This window comes from Pistacia vera, unplaced genomic scaffold (genome assembly GCF_008641045.1).
Source record: "Pistacia vera cultivar Batoury unplaced genomic scaffold, PisVer_v2 Contig299, whole genome shotgun sequence".
Taxonomy (NCBI): domain Eukaryota; kingdom Viridiplantae; phylum Streptophyta; class Magnoliopsida; order Sapindales; family Anacardiaceae; genus Pistacia; species Pistacia vera.
Window position 1 is genome coordinate 223,424 of NW_022196111.1, and position 23,040 is coordinate 246,463.

The window sequence follows — 23,040 nt, forward strand, 5'->3', positions numbered from 1 at the left end:
TCAAATAGCATAATCCTCGGATTATCAAATACCCCCAAACTAAGAACATGCTCGTCCCTGAGCATCAGGTACAAAACAAGATAAAAGAAAAAACACAAACGTTCAAAAACACAAAACAGCAAATGAAAAAAATTAAATAAGAGAAACAAAAACTCGACTCAAAAAACAACTGCCTAGAATTTATACCAATCTCAAAAGTTGTTGCAAAATTATTAAAAGAAAAATTTTTAACACTTCAAGAAGTTATAAGTTGCATCGATTTTCTTTCTCAATTGGTCCCCCGAGTAGGTAATCCCCACTTCAATCCACCTTCCGACTTCCCAGATTTTTTTATGTAGGAATGCAAAGTTTATCAAATGGTGGCAGACTCCATAAGCCTAAATATCGAACTACTCTCCACTAATGAGGACTAGACATAGATAAGAATCAACAGGTCTTTATAAGCTTGTAACACTAGGCTCGAGAAGTGGGTTCCAAGAAAAAGGATAGGAAATACAAAGCAAGAGAACTCGGTTTTCCTAATACAAACACTCAAATCAAATCGAACTCCACTTCTTCTCAACCACCAATCAACGTGTCCACTAATTTACATCCCTCAAACTTGTATCTTTCTTATTTCTGATACCATAAATGCGCGGCCGGGAAGTGCGTTTAAGGTGTATGTAGCGTTGTTAAACCAGAGGTCACCAAGTACTGCTAGGCAGTTTTTAAAGCGGTTACTGGTTTCCAGCCGAGATACCCTTAAACTTGGCACACATTTTTTTTTTTGAAACAAAACAAATCCATTGAATTGAGGTGAACTACCTCTTTTATTGTTATTGCCCTTCTCATAACCCCCAAACTATTCTTTTAGTCTATTCGTACAACTCTTCCCGTTCTTTGTATTTGCATTAGGATCGAATTCTCCTAAGGGTACGACAGAGTGTTTAGGGTACAAGGATCGGACAATTTTTGGTTAGCCAAGAAAAAATGAAGCAATAATGATTCATACAGCTCAAACAGGTGACTAGGGACAATTTCATTCCTAGGTCGGCTAGACAGGCTCAAACGTTCCAAAAAGAATGCCTAAATCATCTCCTCAGCTATATCTAATCCTAGAATTTCGCCTCAAGCACTTCTCTACTAGGTTCTAGAGTCCACCAACATTGTCAAAACTTTACCTAAGTACATAAAATGAATCTAAGCATGCCGAAAAAGCGAAAATGGTGGTTGAACCACTCAACAAACCTCAATCAAAATTTAGTCAATAAACCTAAACTTGAAGCAATGCTTAACATTTCTCAACAATAAAAACGCAACAATCCAATTCGCATCATTGATTTATACAATTCATCATCGGCAAAAACAATCAAACCAAAATACAATAAACAGAATCAAAAAAATTTCAAATTTTCCTACCCCCAAACAAAAGATGACATTGTCCCCAATGTCCCATTACGCATAAATTAGGAATAGAAAAAAAAAAACAAAAATAACAAAGGTACGAGATAGTTCCCTGATTAATCCGTGAAGTTTCACTCCACAATGCACACCCGATCTATGACCTTTTCATCACCCAACATCTGTCAAAACAATTGAAACTGTGGTGTCCACTAGGTTAGAAAAATTTACAGACTAATATGAAAGTATTACAACCTAATCTCATCCTTGCACAAACTACAAATGAAAAGAAAAATGAAACAGCGAAAACAACTACAACAATCCAAAACACAAATATAAACTGAGTTTAATGTTTGAAATGAAAAACAAAATCAATGAAAAACAATTAAAAATAAAGAAAAACAAAACAGGTGTTCCGGTGCTCATTCTTCGCCTCCCTCGTCTTCCTCTTCGTCTTTTTCTTCCTTTTCCGACTCTGAGCCCATCCACTCATCTGAATCCCAGTCGGCCCATTGGAATCCTGAAGTGTCAACGTTGAGCTTGTTAAAGCTACTCTTCTGCATCTCATACATCATCTGGGTCTGCTTAACCAACCAATCCTGACATTTTGCCATCCGTTTCATCATACCCATCATCTACTGCATCATCTCCTTCTGTGTAGCTGTGGAGCTAGAGGATGTGACACGGCCTTGTGTGGTTCTCTGCCGTTTTGTTCCTGCCCTTGGTTGCTCATCACCTTCCACCTTAGCTCCTGCTCTAATGCACAAGGCTGTAATGAGATGTGGGAAAGAATAACTTGATCGCCCTAGTTTGGCGGCATGTTGGATGTTGTTAAAGATAATTCGTCCCACATTTATACTTTTTCCTGTGGCAATAGCATAAAACAATAATGCCTTCTCGTAAGTTACTGTGCTATAGTGCGTCTCCGGCATCAACCTCGCACTAACAAAATACTGCCACAGTCGCGCCATCGATGTCAAAGAGGTTCCCTTAATGGTCTTCTTTTGTTTCTTCGACACTGCCCAAGTTGCATCAGGTTTGGCAATGACCGGAAGAATGATACTATCCTGAAACTGTGATGCCCTAAACCTTGCATACTCATCCTGATAAAGCCTAGGCAGGTTATAAAACTCATTGATCACACCGAGAGATTGGCATGAAACTCCCTTACTAGCGGCTCTACAGCCGGTTGTGCAGGAGCACTCATAAATAGTTCCCACTTTCTCCCTCAACTCTAATCCAACGCCTGACTCGCGGTCAATCTGCACTCAGGAATAAAGCCCTTATCTTTCCTTTGGATAGCCCCTTGATATCGTTTCTGGGCCTCTTCACTCACAAAGCGGCTGTCCACTTTCTTTCCTTTCCCTTTGCCCTTGTATGGAACCTTAACCTTGGGTGCCATTTTCTATAATTCAAATAACAGCGCCACCCAAAAATTCAAGCCTAGGGTCCCCTCAACAAACAATTCAAACCTGGAAAAGACAATTGAAAACACTTCCAAAAATTTGCAATCAGACCCCCAAACTACGATTTCTCCAAATTCAACAAAACACTCCAAAACTCAAAACCCACACTCCTAAATATCACAACATGCACAATCAACCCTTCCTCAACAAAATTGAACTCACAATCACCCAAAAATTCGCAACTCAACCAAAAATAAATTTTTCAGATCTACAACTTAAAACTTGAAATTATGCGAAAATGAAGTTAGGGAACTTGAGATCTTACCAATACGAAGGATTATTCACCACCAATTTACCAAGAATTAGCCCAGATTGGAAAGCCCCAAATTTCTTGAACCTGAAATTTTCGTGAAATTTTCGAAAAATTTGTTGTGGAAATGAGTTGTTTTGGTGTTTATGAGGGTTAAGGAGTGAAAACTTTGGTTGGGAAAGCACTTGGGAGGCACAAGATTGAAATTGGAAAAATTTTCTCTCAAAAGGATATGAAAAGTCGCGTGAAAAATGAAAACTCAAAGTGAGTATTTATAGAAAACAGTCTTCGCTGCGGTGAAGTTCTTCGTTCTTAGAACCCTAATTTGAAACCCAGGTTTCGCCGGGGCGAAGCAAAATACTTCGCCGGGGTGAAACATTACTGTGGCTAATCGCCCCGGTGAAGAAAAAATCTTCGCCGCGGCGAAATTACCTTAGAGGAATTTCGTCCAACCTGCTTCGCCGCGGCAAAGAATAATTCTTCGCTAGGGCGAAAACTTACAGTAGCTGCAACAAATTTCAGGTTGCTTCGCCCCGGTGAAGAACAATCTTCGCTGCGGCAAAGTCTAGGACTTTTCAAAACTTATTTTTTTCACAATGTGCTTCGCCGCGGCGAAGTCTGGAGCATTTTCTTCCCTTGCATTAGCTGAAAACTTCACCTAAAACACCCAAAAACACAAAAATTAAAAAGAATCAAACACATTCAAACACACTGAAATAAAAAAAAAAATAAAAAAAGAACAAAAATTTAAGACACTTGGGTTGCCTCCCAAGAAGCGCTTGTTTATAGTCGGTAAGCTCGACTCTCTCAATTTTTCACGTCGGAATGTCAAGCCTTATTGGGATGGATTTGCAACTCATCACCCCATCAATGTATGGCTTCAATCTCTATCCATTGACTGTAAAGGTGCCCTTTTCTTCATGTGTAACTTCCACTGCTCCGGATGAGTGAATTCTTGTAATCGTGAACGGTCCGGACTATCTAGACTTAAGTTTTCTGGGGAATAGCCTAAGTCTAGAATTGAACAACAACACTCTTTGCCCCACTTCAAAATTCTTCTTCCTGATATGCTTGTCATGCCACCTTTTTGTGTTTTCCTTGTAAATTCAAGCATTTTCATATGCTTCGAGACGGAACTCATCGAGTTCGTTCAAAGTCAGCATCCTTTCCTCCCCAACAGCTCTTAAATCCATATTTAGCTGTTTGACTGCCCAGTATGCTTTATGCTCAAGTTCCACTGGTAAGTGACATGCTTTCCCATAAATCATCCTAAAGGGGGACATACCAATCGGATTCTTAAATTGAGTTCGATAGGCCCATAATGCATCATCCAATTTCCGTGACCAATCTTTTCTAGATGCATTAACTGTCTTTTCTAAAATGCCTTTAAGCTCTTTATTAGACAGTTCCACTTGCCCGCTCGTTTGTGGATGGTACGGCGTTGCAACTCTATGTGTCACTCCATATTTACCTAATAGTGCATCCAATTGCCTATTGCAAAAGTGGGAACCTCCATCACTAATAATTGCCTGTGGTGCCCCAAACCTTGAGAAAATATGTTTTCTCACAAAGTTAATCACTGCTCTAGCATCACTAGTCGGCAATGCAACTGCTTCTACCCACTTTGACACGTAATCCACCGCTACCAAGATATATGTGTTCCCACAGGAATTTGGGAAGGGACCCATTAAATCAATTCCCCACACATCAAAAAGCTCAACCACCAGGATGTTGTTCAACAACATCTCATCTCTTTTTGAAATATTACCACTCCGTTGACAGTGGTCACACTCCTGAATCATCGGGAAAGAATCCTTAAAGAGAGTCGGCCAATAAAACCCCGATTGTAGAACCTTGGCTGCTGTCCTAGTTCCTCCAAAATGGCCACCTACTTCCCTCTCGTGACAATGTCGTACAATGTTTTTCATCTCTTCCTCCAGGACACATCTCCGTATCACTTGGTCAGCACAGTGTTTGTATAGAAATGGCTCTTCCCAAAAGTAGTACTTCAAATCTGAGAAGAATTTTCTCTTTTGTTGGTACGTCATACCACTTGGGAGCACCCTTGATGACAAATAATTTGCAAAATCTGCATACCATGGTGCTTCATCCACTCTCATCAACTTCTCATTCGAAAAGGTTTCTCCAATTGGGATTTCCTCCACATTTCCCTAAAGTGGTCTCTCAATTCTCAACAAGTGATCTGCCACCACATTTTCTGACCCATTCTTATCGTGAATTTCCAACTCAAACTCCTTAAGTAATAGGATCCATCTTATGAGCCGAGGTTTCGCTTCTTACTTTGCCAATAGGTGCCTAAGTGCTGAATGGTCTGTGTAGACGATCGCCTTTGCACCTAACAAATACAAAAGAAATTTGTCAAAAGCAAAAACCACAGCCAACAATTCTTTTTCAATGGTGGTGTAATTCAATTGTGCATCAGTGAGTGTTTTGCTAGCATATTGAATTACATGCAACACTTTGTTTTTCCTCTGTCCTAACACTACCCCTAAAGCAAAATCACTAACATCACATATTAATTCAAATGGCAGTCCCCAATCGGGAACTATAATAATAGGTACAGATACTAATAATTTTTTTAGAGTTAGAAAGGCATGCATGCATTCATCATTAAAATCGAACACAACATCTTTATTCAATAAATTGCAAAGGGGTTTAGAAATCTTAGAAAAATCTTTGATGAATCGTCTGTAAAACCCCGCATGCCTCAAGAAACTTTGGACTGCTTTGACATTCAATGGTGGTGGCAGCTTCTCAATCACTTCTGTCTTTGCTCGATCAACTTCTATTCCGTCCTTTGAAATCCTATGGTCGAGTACTATTCCCTCCTGGACCATGAAGTGACACTTCTCCCAATTGAGCACCAAGTTCGTCTCCTTACATCGCTGCAAAACAAGAGAAAGATTTGTTAGACAACTATCAAAAGATGAACCAAAAACTGAGAAGTCATCCATGAAGACTTCTATGAACCGTTCCACCATGTCTCCAAAGATCGACATCATGCATCTCTGGAATGTTGCTGGTGCATTGCATAACCCAAAAGGCATCCTTCGGTAAGCAAAGGTGCCATAGGGGCAAGTAAAGGTCGTTTTCTCTTGATCTTCAGGAGCAATGGCAATCTGGTTGTATCCTGAATACCTATCGAAGAAACAATAATAGGCATGTCCTGCCAACCTCTCCAACATCTGATCGATGAAGGTAGTGAAAAATGATCCTTCCTTGTCGCCTTATTCAATTTCCGGTAATCAATGCACACTCTCCAACCCGTCACCGTCCTAGTTGGTATCAATTCATTACTCTCATTCCTTACTACTGTAATACCTCCCTTCTTTGGAACCACTTGTACCGGGCTCACCCACGGATTGTCGGAAATAGGATAGATAATCCTTGCATCTAAGAGTTTCACCACCTCCTTTCTCACCACTTCCTTCATCGAAGGATTCAATCTTCGTTGTGGTTGCACCCTAGGCTTAATATCATCCTCCATGAGTATCTTATGCATGCAAAATGATAGCGAGATGCCTCTAATGTCCGAAATCGTCCATCTAATTGCTAGTCTATGTTCCCTCAACACCCTAATCAACCGCTCTTCCTCCAATTTACTCAATCCTAAACTAATGATCACTGGGAAGGTAAAGNAGGGAGCAATTTAAACTATAACTAAAACAAAATTTTACTAAAATAAAATTAAACTATGAAAGCAAGATTTAAAACGGGATAAAATCAATTCAAACAAACGGGTAGGGTTTTGACTTCACTCGGACTCTATGGGTTAAACCTAAAGAATTAAACAAAAATCATAGTCACATGCATTGATTGTAAATCAAACTCTCTAAGGTGTCCAACATACCTTCTCAGGCTATGTTTTCCTACTCTTCCCTATTAACCTTCCGCACCCAACAAATTGAAAGTTAATAATTCTAAGCTCATTAAGCACAAGAATCCTAGATTGATTTCATTGGTTCTTGAATCTATCTCTAGCATCCAGTAATACAATGGTGATTACCCAAGAAGCTTCACATGAATTATCTCTCAATCTCATCATGTTCATCACACAAAAACAATAAATACAGAATAATCACACAATCAAAGCAAAATCATATGAAATTAATAATCATCAACTTTCTAACCCATTAGAATCCGAACTACATCAAAACCCTAACCCTAAAAAGGTTAGTTCATGGTTAAATCAATAAAACAATTAAAAGAAACGGAAAACTCCAAGTTCAACATCATGGAAACAAGAGAAAAGGAAAAGAATCTCCCCAATTGATGAATCCACTGGTTTCACCTCGAATCTTCACACTTTGTTTAATCCAAAATCCCTAAAAAATGAATCTAAGAAAATGTAAAATTGTTGTCTATCTCTTTACGAACGCCCTAAACAAAAAGATTAAGTCTTTCTTTTATACCTCGCCCAAAATCTTAAAACTTAGCCTAAAAACGAAACTGTTTGTTTCACAAAAACTGGAGAGCGTAGACTTTGCCGCGGCGAAGAAGGAATCTCGCCGCGGCGACAAAGGAGCTGAATCTGGTGTGTGTATGGCCCATTTCACCGCGGCGAAGCTTCCTGAAGAATTCTGAAATTACAGAATTGCTTCCGCTTGCTTCTGAGTCCAAAAACTCCAAATCTGTCTTTATTCGCTCAAAATTTCCATTTTAACCTGAAACACAAAATGTAAGGAATTAAGTAACAATTCAGGCAAAAATAACTAAGAAATATCTAAAATCCGACCTAAAAGCTTAAATAAACTAGTATAATCCTCGGATTATCAAATACCCCCAAACTAAGGACATGCTCGTCCCCAAGCATCAAGTACAAAACAAGATAAAAGAAAAACACAAATGTTCAAAAACACAAAACAGCAAATGACAAAAATTAAATAAGAGAAACAAAAGACTCGACTCACAAAACAACTGCCTAGAATTTATACCAATCTCAAAAGTTGTTGCAAAATTATTAATAGANGTCGTTGGCTTCACTTCACCAATTCCCAATCTCCTGAAAACAGAAAAGGGCATTAAATTAATACTAGCACCTAAATCACATAAAACACGATCAAACATAATATCTCATATAATGCAAGGAATAGTAAAACTCCCTGGATCTTTGAGCTTCGGGGGTAACTTCTTCTGGAGAATGGCACTGCACTCCTCCGTAAGCATCACCATTTCCTCATCTTCTAACTTCATTTTGTTCGATAGGATTTCCTCAAAGAACTTCATGTAGCTCGGCATCTACTATAATACATCTGCAAAAGGAATGTTAATATGCAATTTTTAAAAAATTTCAATAAATTTTGAAAACTGCTTATCCTGATTCTTTTTCTTCAGTCTCTAAGGAAAAGGCACGGGTGGAGTGTGATGTGCCAACTCTGGTGGTATCTCGGGGAATGGAAATTTCTCCTTCTTCTTTTGCCTTTCATCCTTCTTCTTGTTCTCTTCCTCCAAACCGCTTGGTTTCTCATCAACTACAATCTCTTCATGAACTTCCTCTTCAGATTCTTCCTTTTCAGATTCTTTCTTCCCAACTTGTTCAACCTCTTCCAAAACTATCCCACTCCTCAAAATTATGGCATTTGCTTGCTCACGTGGGTTAGTCACTGTATTGCTTGGTAAGGAACCCTACAGTCTCTCATTCAGCTTCTCGGCCAACAATTGGCCCATCTGTACCTCAAGATTCCAAATGGACGCCCCTTGATTTCTGAAATTCGTCCTTGTCTCATTCATAAATCCCGTGGTCTCCTGCATGAATTTCCCAAAAATGTCCTCCAACTTTGTCACTATTGGATCTCCTGGTTGATTATTCACCCCTGGTTGGTTATTTGGCAATGTCCTTTGGTTCCATTGATTATTTTGTGGTTCTGATTGCCCCAAGCCAGATTTGGATGATTTCTCCACCCCGGATTGTATGTGTTGGAGTACGGGTTGTTTGGTTGCCTCTGATTTCCTGCCAAGTAATTCACTTGCTCCAATGATGAAGATGACGAAGCAAATGTGTTGCCCACTTGACATTCACTACTCACATGGTTTCCTGCACAAAAATCACAACTTAGTTGAGGTGCTTGAATAGAGTTTACCTGCATACTTCCCAACTATTTCTAAAGTGCCGTGAGTTAGGCTGAGATGGCTATGAAGGCATCAACTTCATGAAGACTCGTAGATTTTCTTGGTATTGCTCTCTCATTTGGTCTTTGATAGTTGTTGCTTGCCAAAACCTCAAGCAGCTCATAAGCCTCCTTTGGTGTCTTATTCTGTAAAGCTCCCCCCGATGCTACATCTATCATGGTTTGCACGTTACCCATCAGTCCATTGTAGAAAGTTTGGACTTGAAGCCAAACTAGCAACCCATGGTGTGGACATTTCCTCATCAATTCCTTGTACCTCTCCCAAGCCTCATACAATGACTCGGATTCATCTTGTAGAAATGATGTGATATCATTTCTCAGTTTTGCTAATTTTGCTGGAGGGAAGAACTTGGTCAGGAACTTCTGTACTAGATCATTCCACGTTGTGATAGTTCCCGATGGTAGTGCCATTAACCATTCCTTTGCTTTATCCCCCAATGAGAATGGAAATAACCTCAACGTAATGGCATCATCTAACACTCCGTTCGACTTGAAGGTGTCACAACTTTTCAAGAAGTTTCCAATATGCTGATTCAGATCTTCCTTCAAATCACCATTAAACCTTACCGACTGCTGGATCATCTGAATGATTGCCAGCTTAATCTCAAAGTTGTTTGCTTGCACCGTAGGCCTAGTAATACTCGACCCACTGCCATTAATCGTGGGAACTAAGAATTCAGTGTCCTGTTTTCTGGTTCAGCCATTTCAACAACTATTTCTTCTGTTCCAACCACTATGTCCTCCCTTTCTCTTCTCTCTCTGTTAAGTCGTCTGGCGATTCTCTCAATCTCAAGATCAATAGGAACCATTGGCTGACGTCTCGCTCTTCGCATAAACTGCACAGAATTAACGAAAGAAAGTGAGATCACAAACCAATTGAAAATTGAAAACAAAAAATAAAACTTCAATCTAGCTAACTATAGAAAAACTCAATGTTAACTTAAAACTCAATCCCCGGCAACGGCGCCAAAAAATTAATGCGTGTTTCCTACAACATGCAATATGTAGCAAGTATACTAGTCGCACAAGTAATAGAGTGATGAGTGAGTATCGTTCCCACGAGGATTGTTGCTAAGCACTAAGTTTTCTACTGTTTTCAAGTTGAAGTAATCGAATTCTTTTAGATTTAAGGGAGCAATTTAAACTATAACTAAAACAAAATTTTACTAAAATAAAATTAAACTATGAAAGCAAGATTTAAAACGGGATAAAATCAATTCAAACAAACGGGTAGGGTTTTGACTTCACTCGGACTCTATGGGTTAAACCTAAAGAATTAAACAAAAATCATAGTCACATGCATTGATTGTAAATCAAACTCTCTAAGGTGTCCAACATACCTTCTCAGGCTATGTTTTCCTACTCTTCCCTATTAACCTTCCGCACCCAACAAATTGAAAGTTAATAAATCTAAGCTCATTAAGCACAAGAATCCTAGATTGATTTCATTGGTTCTTGAATCTATCTCTAGCATCCAGTAATACAATGGTGATTACCCAAGAAGCTTCACATGAATTATCTCTCAATCTCATCATGTTCATCACACAAAAACAATAAATACAGAATAATCACACAATCAAAGCAAAATCATATGAAATTAATAATCATCAACTTTCTAACCCATTAGAATCCGAACTACATCAAAACCCTAACCCTAAAAAGGTTAGTTCATGGTTAAATCAATAAAACAATTAAAAGAAACGGAAAACTCCAAGTTCAACATCATGGAAACAAGAGAAAAGGAAAAGAATCTCCCCAATTGATGAATCCACTGGTTTCACCTCGAATCTTCACACTTTGTTTAATCCAAAATCCCTAAAAAATGAATCTAAGAAAATGTAAAATTGTTGTCTATCTCTTTACGAACGCCCTAAACAAAAAGATTAAGTCTTCTTTATACCTCCCAAATCTTAAAAACTTAGCCTCCAAAAACGAAAAATGTGTTTCACCAAAACTGGAGAGCGTAGACTTTGCACGCGGCGAAGAAGGATCCGCCGCGAGCGACAAAGGAGCCGAATCTGGTGTGTGATGGCCCATTTCACCGCGGCGACGCTTCCTGTAGAATCTGAAAATTACAGAATTGCTTCCGCTGCTTCTGAGTCCAAAAAACTCCAAAGCTGTCTTATTCGCTCAAATTTTCCATTAACCTGAAACACAAAAATGTAAGGAATAAGTAACAATCCAGGCAAAAAAAATAAGAAATATCTAACAATCCGACCTAAAAGCTTAAAGAAACCTAGTATAATCCTAGGATTATCAACTACCCCCAAACTAAGGACATGCTGTCCCCAAGAATCAAGTACAAAACAAGATTTAAAAGAAAAACCCAAATGTTCAAAAAACAAAAACGCAAATGAAAAAATTAAATAAGAGAAACACAAGACTCGACTCACAAAACAACTGCCTAGAATTTATACCAATCTCAAAAGTGTTGCCAAAATTAGTAATAGAGGAATGTTTAAAACTCAAGAGTTACTAAAGTTTTGCATCGACTTTCTTTCTCATTGGTCCCCCGAGAGGTAATCCCTACTTCAATCCACCTTCCGACCTCCCGGATTATTTTAAATAGGAAGCCAAGTTTTAATCAAATGGTGGAGACTCCATAAGCCTAATATCGAACTACTCTCAATGAGGCTAGACACGATAATAATCACAAAGGTCTTTATAAGCTTATAACACACTAGTCTCGGGAAGTGGTTCCAAGAAAAGGATAGGTAATAACAAAGTACGAGGAACGGTTTTTCCTATGCCAACATCAAATAACATCCGAACTTCTCTTCTTCTCAGCGCCACCAATCATGTCCATAATTTACAACCCTCAACTTGTATCTTTCTGTATTTCTGATACCGTAAATGTCGCGGTTCGGGAATGATCTAACGGTGTACGTGGCGTTGTTAAACCAAGTCGTGAAGTACTTGCTAGGCAGTTTTCGTTAAGGCAGTTAGTATGGTTTCCAGCCGAGATACCCTTAAACTTGGCAAAAGAAATTTTTTTTTTTTTTTAACAAACAAAACAAATCAATTGAAATTGGGGTGACACTACCTCTTTTTTTTTTTTGTTTTTTTTTTTTTTACATTGCCCTTCTCACAACCCCCACAACTATTCTTTTAGTTTATTTATTGACAACTCTTCACCGTTCTTTGTGTTTACATTAGGATACTTGATTCCTCCTAAAGGGCACGACAGAGTGTTAGGGTATAGTGATCGGACATTTGTGGTTAGCCAAGGAAAATAAAGCAATAGATTCATACGGCTCAACGGGTGACTAGGGACCATTTCATTCATGGGTGCTAGAAAGGCCACATTCGTTCAAAAGAATGCCTAAATCATCTCCTCAACCATGTCAAATCCAGAAATTTCGCCTCAACCACTTCTTACTAGGTTCTAAAGTCCACCACATTATCAAACAGACTTTACACTAAGACATCGAATGACGGGGGGGGGGTTTTGGGGGGGGGGGGTTGTTTGTTTGGGGGGGGGGGGGGGGGGGGAATCAATGAGATGCATGTGCACAAAAGCAAAAATGGTGGTGAACCATCAACAAACCAATCAAAATTCAGTCAATAAACCTAAACTTGAAGCAAGTGAACATTTTACCCCACTAAAAACAACAACAATCCAATTCGCATCATTGATTTTACAATTCATCTCGGGACAAACACAACAAACAAAAGTAAAATAAACAAATAAAAAATTTTCAAATTTTCTACCCCAAAAAAGATGAACTTGTCCCCAATGTCCCCTTACCATAAATTTTTGGAATAGAAAAAACAAAAGTACAAAGGTACGAGATAGTCCCTGATTAATCTGTGAAGTTTTGCTCCACAATGCCCCACCGATCTGTGCCCTTTTCATCACCCAACATCTGTCAAAACAAATGAACCTCTGGTGTCCACTAGGTTAGAAAAATCCATTGACATAATTGAAAGTATACAACCTATCTCGGTCCGTGCACAAACTAACATTAAAAGAAAATGAAACACACGAAAACAACTACAACAATCCCAAACCAAATATAAATGAGTTACTGTTTGATGAAAAGCAAAATCAACTAAAACAAATAAAAAAAGAAAAAAAAACAGGTGTTCCGGTGCTATTCTTGCCTCCCTTGCTTCTTCTTTCCTCTTCGTTCTGGGCCCATCCACTCATCGAATCCAGAGTCAGCCCATTGGATCCTGAAGTGTCAACGGTGAGATTGTTAAAGCTACTCCTGATATCTACAAATCTGGGGTTGCTCAGCAACCATTCCTGACGTTTTTCCATACGGTTCAATACCCATATCTGCTCTATCATCTCCTTCTGTGTATGTGGAGCTGGAGGATGTGACCGGGCCTTGTGTGGTTCTCTGTCTTTTGTTCGCGCTGTTTGGTTGCTCAATTTCCGGACATTCAAGATGCTTCTAAAAATAATCTGAATCAAGGATAGGGGCAGCATGAATACGTTGCTATCACCATCTACCTTGGCTCCAACTCTAATGCACAAGGCTGTAAAGAGATATGGGAAAGAGGAACTTGATCGCCCTAGTTTGGCGGCATGATGAATGTGTGTTCAAGATAATTCGTCCACACATTGTACTCTTTCCTTTGGCAATAGAGTAAAAGTAGAATGCCTTCTCGTAAGTTACCGTGCTATAGTGCGTTTTCAGCATCAACGTCGCACTAACAAAATACTGCCACAGTCGAGCCATCGGGTGTCAAGTAAGTTCCCTTTATGGTCTTCTTTTGTTTCTTCGCCATGGACAAGTGCATCGGTTTTGCAAGACACAGAAGAAGATACTATCCTTAAACTGTGTCCCTCTAACCTATGTGCTCATCCTGATCAAACCCAGGCAGGTTATAAACTCATTGATCACATCTTCTGTAAACGGCACATCAACCCTCTCATAAATGCAGTACCCTTGTCACAATCCGGGAGGTTGGTATAAAACTCCCTTACTAGCGGCTCTATAGTCGGCTATGCAGGAGCACTCATAAACAATTCCCATGTCTCCCTCGCTCCAATCTAACGCCTGACTCGTGGTCAATCCGTGCTCAGGAATAAAGCCCTATCACTTATTGGATAGCCCCTTGATATCGTTTACTGGCCTTTTTTCACAAGCGGGCTGTCCATTTTATTCCTTTTCCCTTGCCTTGTATGGAACCTTAACTTGGGTGCCATTTCTATAATTCAACTCACAGCGCAACCCAAAATTCAAGCCTAGGTTCCCCCAACAAACAATTTCAAACCTAAAAAGGAAAATGAAAAAAACTTCCAAAATTCGCCAATCAGACCCCCAACTACGATTTCTCCAAATCAACAAAACACTCCAAAATCAAAACCCATACTCCTCAATATCACAACATGCATAATCAACCTTCCTCAACAAAATCGAACTCACAATCACCAAAAAATTCGCAACTCAGCCAATATCAATTTTCAGATCTACAACTTAAAACTTGAAAGTGTGCGAAAAATGAGTTTAGGGAACTGAGATTTACCAATACGAAGGATTACGCACCAATTTACCCAAAATCGGCCCAGATTGGAAGCCCAATTTATTTGAACCTGAAATTTTCATGAAATTTCGAAAAATTTGTTGTTTAAAATGAGTGTTTTGGTGGTTAGGAGGGTAAGGAGTGAAACTGGTGGGGAAAACACTTGGGAGGCAAGGATTGAAATTGGAAAATTTTTCTCTCAAATGGATTGAAAAGTCGCGGTGAAAAAATGAAAAAACCAAAGGGGTATTATAGAAAAACAGTCTTGGCCGCGGCAAAGTTTTCGTTCATAGAACCCTAATTTGAAACCCAGGTTTCGCCACGGCAAAGAAAATACTTCGTAGGGCGAAAAATATAGTTGCTAATCATCGCGGCGAGTAAAAATCTTCGCCGTGGCGAAATTGCCTTAGAGGAATTTTGTCCAACCTGTTTCGCTTTTTCTTCGCGGTGCGATAAAACAATAGCTACCATATATTTTCAGGTTGCTTCGCCCCGGCGAAGTCTGGAGCAATTTCTTTCCTTGCATTAGCTGAAAACCTTCACCTGAAACCCACAAAACACACAAATTAAAAAGAATCAAACACACTGAATAAAAAAATAGAAGAACAAAAATTAAAACACTTGGGTTGCCTCCCAAGAAGAGTTTGTTTATAGTCGGTAAGCTATTTTTCACGTCAGAATGTCAAGCCGTTTGGATGGATTTGCAACTCATCACCCGTCAATGTATGGCTTCAATCTTTGTCCATTGACTGTAAAAGTGCCCTTTTCTTCATGTGTAAACTCCATTGCTCTGAATGAGTGAATTCTTGTAATCGTGAAAGGTCTGGACATCTAAACTTAAGTTTCTGGGGAATAGCTAAGTCTAGAAATTGAACAACAACACTCTTTGCCCCACTTCAAAATCCTTCTCTGATATGCTTGGCATGCCATCTTTTTGTCTTCCCTTGTAAATTCGAGCATTTCATATGCTTCGAGATGGAATCATCGAGTTCGTTCAAAGTCAACATCCTTTCCTCCCCCGCAGCTCTTAAATCCATATTTAGCTGCTTGACTGCCCAGTAGCTTTATGCTCGAGTTCCACTGGTAAGTGACATGCTTTCCATAAACCATTCTAAATGGGGACAACAAATGGATTCTTAAATGCAGTTGGTAGGCCCATATATAATGCATCATCCAATTTCCGTGACCAATCTTCCTAGATGCATTAATATCTTTTCTAAAATGCCTTTAAGCTCTCTATTAGACAGTTCCACTTGCCCGCTCGTTTGTGGATGGTAATGTGTTGCAACTCTATGTGTCACTCCATACTTACCCAACAGTGCATCCAATTGCCTATTGCAAAAGTGGGAACCTCCATCACTAATAATTGCCCGTGGTACCCCAAACCTTGAGAAAATATGCCTTCTCACAAACTTAATCACTACCCTAGCATCATTAGTCGACAATGCAACTGCTTCTACCCACTTCGACATGTAATCCACCGTTATCAAGATATATGTATTCCCAAAAGAATTTAGGAAGGGACCCATGAAATCAATCCCCCACACATCAAAAAGCTCAACCACCAGGATGTTGTTTAACAGCATCTCATCTCTTTTTGAAATATTACCACTCTATTGACACTGGTCGCACTCTTGAATCATCCGGAAAGAATCCTTAAAGAGGGTTGGCCAATAAAACCCCGATTGTAGAACCTTGGCTGTTGTCCTAGTTCCTCCAAAATGGCCATCTACTTCCCTCTTGTGACAATGCCGTAGAATGCTTTTCATCTCCTCATCCGGGATGCATCTCCGTATCATTTGATCAGCACAGTGTCTGTATAGAAATGGCTCTTCCCAAAAGTAGCACTTCAAATCTGAGAAGAATTTTCTCTTTTGTTGGAATGTCATACCACTTGGGAGCACCCTTGATGACAAATAATTTGCAAAATCTGCATACCATGGTGCTTCATCCACTCTCATCAACTTCTCATCCGAAAATGTTTCTATAATTGGACTTTCCTCTTCATTTCCTTGGATTGGTCTCTCAATTCTCAACAAGTGACCTGCCACCACATTTTCTGACCCCTTCTTATCTCGAATTTCCAACTCAAACTCTTGAAGCAATAGGATCCATCTTATCAGCTGAGGTTTCGCTTCTTGCTTTGCCAATAACTACCTGAGTGCCGAATAGTCCATGTAAATGATCACCTTTGCACCTAACAAATATGAACGAAACTTGTCAAAAGCAAAAACCACAGCCAACAATTCTTTTTCAGTGGTGGTGTAATTCAATTGTGCATCAGTGAGTGTTTTGCTAGCATATTGAATTACATGCAACACTTTGTTCTTCCGCTGTCCTAACACTACCCCTAAAGCAAAATCACTAGCATCACACATCAATTCAAATGGCAGTCCCCAATCGGGAACTGCAATAATAGGTGCAGATACTAATAATTTTTTAAGAGTTAGAAAGGCATGCATGCATTCATCATTAAAATCAAACACAACATCTTTATTCAACAAATTGCAAAAGGGTTTAGAAATCTTAGAAAAATCCTTGATGAATCGTCTGTAAAACCCCGTATGCCCCAAGAAACTTCGGACGACTTTGACATTTGATGGTGGTGGCAGCTTCTCTATCACTTCTGTCTTTGCACGATCAACTTCTATTCTGTCCTTTGAAATCCTATGGCCGAGCACTATTCCCTCCTGGACCATGAAGTGACACTTCTCCCAATTGAGCACCAAGTTCATCTCCTTACATCGCTACAAAACAAGAGAAAGATTAGTTAGACAACTATCAAAAGACAAACCAAAAACTAAGAAGTCATCCATGAAGACTTCTATGAACCGTTCCACCATGTCTCCAAAGATCGACATCATGCATCTCTGGAATGTCGCTGGTGCATTGCATAACCCAAAAGGCATCTTTCGGTTAACAAAGGTGCCATAGGGGCAATTAAAGGTCGTCTTCTCTTGATCCTAAGGAGCGATGGCAATCTGGTTGTATCCTGAATACCTATCCAAGAAACAATAATAGGCATGTCCTGCCAACCTCTATAACATCTGATCAATGAAAGGTAGTGGAAAATGATCCTTCCTTGTCACCTCATTCAATTTCTGGTAATCAATGCACACTCTCCAGCCTGTCACCGTCCTAGTTGGTATCAATTCGTTACTCTCATTCCTTACTACTGTGATACCTCCCTTCTTCAGAACCATTTGTACCGAGCTCACCCATGGACTGTCGGAAATAGGATAGATAATCCCCACATCTAAGAGTTTTATCACCTCCTTTCTCACCACTTCCTTCATCGAAGGATTCAATCTTCGTTGTGGTTGCACCCTAGGCTTAATATCATCCTCCATGAGTATCTTATGCATGCAAAATGATGGCGAGATGCCTCTAATGTCCGAAATCATCCATCCAATTGCTAGTCTATGTTCCCTCAACACCCTTATCAACCGCTCTTCCTCCAATTTACTCAATCCTGAACTAGTGATCACTGGGAAGGTTTCTGATTCCCCAAGATATACATATTTGAGGTGGGAAGGTAAAGGTTTCAACTCAAGCTTTGGAGGTTCTTAATTTTTTTCCTTTTCCTTTTCCTTCTCTTGTTCAAAATCAAACTCCTCAAATTCTAAATCTTGACTCTCATCAATCGGTTCAAGTGCTTCTAACAACCTAGCACATTCATTACTCGTTGAATCATCTACCTCTACTGTTTTTGATTTGGCTATACACGCTTCTAGAGGTAATTGTGGGTGTTTTCTTCAATAGATTCCACAACCAATTTATCCACCACATCGACACTAAAACACGAATCTGATTCGGATTAAAACTTTATTGCCTTAAAGACATTGAAAGTTACTGTTTCATCTTGAACTCTCAACAGTAACTTTCCTTCTTGCACATCTATTAGTGCTCTCCCTGTGGCCAAGAATGGTCGGCCCAAAATAAGAGGAATTTCCTTATCCTCCTCCATATCCAGAACAACAATGTCTATCAAAAAAATTATCTTATCCACCTTCACCAACTCATCTTCCACTATCCCCCTCAGATGTTTTATGGACCTATCTGCTAGTTGCAATGACATGGTCGTTGGCTTCACTTCACCAATTCCCAATCTCCTGAAAACAAAAAAGGGCATTAAATTAATACTAGCACCTAAATCACATAAAACACAATCAAACATAATATCTCCTATAATGCAAGGAATAGTAAAAGTCCCTGGATCTTTGAGCTTCGGGGGTAACTTCTTCTGGAGAATGGCACTGCACTCCTCCGTAACCATCACCGTTTCCTCATCTTCTAACTTCCTTTTGTTAGATAGGATTTCCTTAAGGAACTTCACATAACTCGGCATCTGCTGCAATGCATCTGCAAAAGGAATGTTAATATGCAATTTTTAAAAAATTTCAATAAATTTTGAAAACTGCTTATCCAGATTCTTCAACTTAGGGAATTCCATTTTCAATCAAGGAATTAGAACTTGGGTAATAGATTCTATGAATTGGGTTTGCGTATCTAGGTGAAATCAACACCCTAGCATTTTTTAGCATTGTTTAGGTAGTTAAGTTGTTGGGTTTTGCTTTAATTTCATTATCATTCATTTCTATTTTGTTAATTTGTATTTAGTTTGTTAATTTTCCATCAATCCAATTTATTGTTGCTTCAATTAGAACTTAAACTAGAGAAATCGGTACTTAGTAACACTATCCTCGTGGGAACGATACTCACTCATCACTTTATTACTTTGTGCGACTAGTACACTTGCTACATTTGCATGTTTATGAAATCACGCATCAAGTTTTTGGAGCTGTTGCCAGGGATAGTTGATTATTAATATTGATAGTATCTAGTGTAGTGCTAAATTGAAGCTTTTATTTCATTTTTTGTAGTTAATCGTAAATATTGTATAGTCGTAAGTTTGAGTTCTTTTGTTTGCAATTTTTATTTTTATTTTTGTTAGTTAAGGTTAATTAACTATTTCTTGTAGTGCATGTGGAGATCATGGCAGAAGTACATAGAACGTTGATGGATTATGCCATACCAATAGTGCAATAATTCAGATTATCCAACAGTCAGTCCAATTTGGTGGATATTCATATGAGGATCCAATTTTGCATATCGCTAGCTTTCTAGAGATATGTGAAACATTCAAGGTTAATGGAATGACTGATGATGCAATTAGGTTGAGATTGTTCCCATTTTCATTGAGAGAGAAAGCGAAAGGTTGGCTCATGTCACACCCGATTGGGACAATCACCGCATGGGATGGATTAGCTCAAAAGTTTCTTGCAAAATACTTCCCACCAGAGAAGACGGCAAAAATGAGAAATGACATTATCTCTTTCATGCAAGGCAATGATGAATCACTTTATAAAGCTTATGAGAGGTACACAAAGTTGTTAAGGAAATGTCCACATCATGGTCTACCGTTTTGGATACAAGTCCAAACGTTTTACAATGGGTTGTTACCAAATATTCAATCTATGATAGATGTGGCAATAAGCGGAGCCTTAAATAACAAGACCCCAGAAGATGATTATGAATTGCTTGAGGTGATGGCCAACAATAACTATCAAAGACCTAATGAGAGAGCAATGCAAAAGAGAACAATGGGTCTACATGAAGTCGATGAGTTCGCCACATTATCTGCACAAATTGCATCATTTCAAAGCCAATTGGGAGGTATGAATGTAAATTCTATTCACTCACCTTTTATAACTTGTGAATTTTGTGCAGGAAACCATGGGAGTGTGGAATGCCAAGATGGAAACCAATTAGTCTTCTCAACAACCGAGCAAGTGAATTACATGGTTAGTTCAAAAAGGCTGCAAAATGACCCTTTCTCCAACACCTATAGTCCGGATTGGGGGAATCACCCAAATTTGTCCTGGAGCAATCAAAGCAATCAATTAAATCAAAGAACAGTGCCAAACCATCAACCAGTGGGGAATCTTCAACCAGTAGAGTAAAGAGTGTCAAAATTGGAAGATATGTTCAAAAAGTTCATGCAAGAAGCCATAAGTTTTATGAATGAGACACGCCCAAACTTCAGAAATCAAGGAGTGTCCATTCGAAATTTGGAGGTTTAAGTGGGGCAATTGGTTGAACAATTGACAGAGAGATCTCAAGGGTCTTTACCGAGCACAACAGTCACAAATCCTAAAGAACAATTAAATGTCATAACATTGAGGAGAGGTATAGTGTTAGAGCAACCTCACAATGAAGAAAAGTGGGAAGAACATGAAGACTCGACTAATGAAGAGGAAAATCTCAAAGCAAAAATGTGTGCAAGATACTTAGGGGAATTTCAACCAAGCAACTCACTTCACAAGGAACAATTTGAGGAATTTGGTGTAAATGTGCACAAGTCAAAATTGGTGTTAGAAGAGACTCCAAACATTGGACTCAACCAATCACCATTTCATCTCAAGTATGCATACACGAATTTGAAGTTCTAAAAAGATGCTTATGAGAATGCTCGAAATTCCAAAGGAAAGACCAAGAGGTGGCAATGGGAAGTGAAGAACCCCCACAAGGATCCACATTGATGAAAGAATGAGAAAGTTGAGCTTCCAACTATAAACAAGGGCTTCTTGGGAGGCAACCCAAGTGTTTTTATTTGTTTTTCATTTGTTTGTTGTTTTGAATTTGTTTAGTTGTTTTATGAATTAGAATGGTTTTGATTTCGTGTCTTTTTTGGTGTTTTAGGTGAAATATCGAATTAAGGCGAAAAAAGGGAATTATCCAGTTTTGCAGCGGCGAAGCATTTTATTTGCCGCAGCGAGATACATTTTGCAAGAAGAGGAATTCAAAAAGTCCCAGACTTCGCCCCGGTGAACTTTGTTCTTCACCGTCGCCACCGGGGCGACGTACTCTCTGGAAATTTTCGCTGCGGCATTGACTCGGTTTCATTTTTGTATTGCATAAAGAATTTCATCACGGCAAACACTGTTTTATTTAAAAACCCATGCGACTTTTCATTTTTCACGAAAAACTTCAAAACACATCCAAGAGTCAAACACTTCCACCTTCAATCTAGAGAGTTTTCATTGAATTTTCTTCCCACTATTCCACTCCTTTACCTCTTTAAACAATCATGTACCTTTCAATTGCCCCAGTTTAACCCATTTTGAAGAAATTATTAGCAACCCCTAGGTTTTGAAAATTTGGAGCTTTCTTTGTGATTTTTAATGAAATTGGAGCAATTGAAGNTCCGTTAAACTTGAAGGTGTCACAAATTTCCAAGAAGTTCGCAATATGCTGATTCGGATCTTCCTTCAAATCACCATTAAACCTTACCGACTGCTGGATCATCTGAATGATTGCCGGCTTAATCTCAAAGTTGTTGGCTTGCACTGTAGGCCTACTAATACTCGACCCACTGCCATTAACCGTGGGAACTGAGAATTCCCTTAGTGTCCTGTTTTCTGGTTTTGCCATTTCAACAACTATTTCTTCTGTTTCAACCACTATGTCCTCTCTTTCTCTTCTCTCTCTGTTAAGTCATCTGGCGGTTCTCTCAATCTCAAGATCAACAGAAACCACTGGATGACGTCTCGCTCTTCGCATAAACTGCACAGAATTAGCAAAAGAAAGTGAGATCACAAACCAACTGAAAATTTAAAACAAAAATTAAAACCTCAATCTAGCTAACTATAGAAAAACTCAATGTTAACTTAAAACTCAATCCCCAACAACGGCGCCAAAAACTTGATGCATGTTTCCTACAACATGCAATATGTAGCAAGTATACTAGTCACACAAGTAATTTAATGATGAGTGAGTATCGTTCCCACGAGGACTGCTGCTAAGCACTAAGTTTTCTACCGTTTTCAAGTTGAAGAAATCGAATTTTTTGGATTTAAAGGAGCAATTTAACTATAATTAAAACAAAATTTTACTAAAATAAAGTTAAACTATGAAAGCAAGATTTAAAACGGGATAAAATCAATTCAAACAAACGGGTAGGGTTTTGACTTCATTCAGACTCTATGGGTTAAACTTTAAGAATTAAACTAAATTCATATTCTCATGCATTGATTGTAAATCGAACTCTCTAAAGTGTCCAACATACCTTCTCAGGCTATGTTGTCCTACTCTTCCCTATTAACCTTCCGCACCCAACAAAATGAAAGTTAATAAATCTAAGTTCATTAAGCACAAGAATCCTAGATTGATTTCATTGGTTCTTGAATCTATCTCTAGCATCCAATAATACAACGGTGATTACCCAAGATGCTTAACATAAATTATCTCTCGATCTCATCATGTTCATCACATACAAATAATAAATACAGAATAATCACACAATCAAAGCAAAATCATA

General features: G+C 38.9%; 1 non-coding gene across 1 annotated transcript; it reads left to right on the plus strand.

Moving 5' to 3' along the window:
* The first annotated feature begins 9,462 nt into the window (after positions 1 to 9,462).
* Positions 9,463 to 9,569, plus strand: LOC116135369. Its single transcript, XR_004128881.1, has one exon. It is a non-coding gene; the product is annotated as a small nucleolar RNA R71 (small nucleolar RNA).
* The last annotated feature ends 13,471 nt before the right edge of the window (positions 9,570 to 23,040 follow it).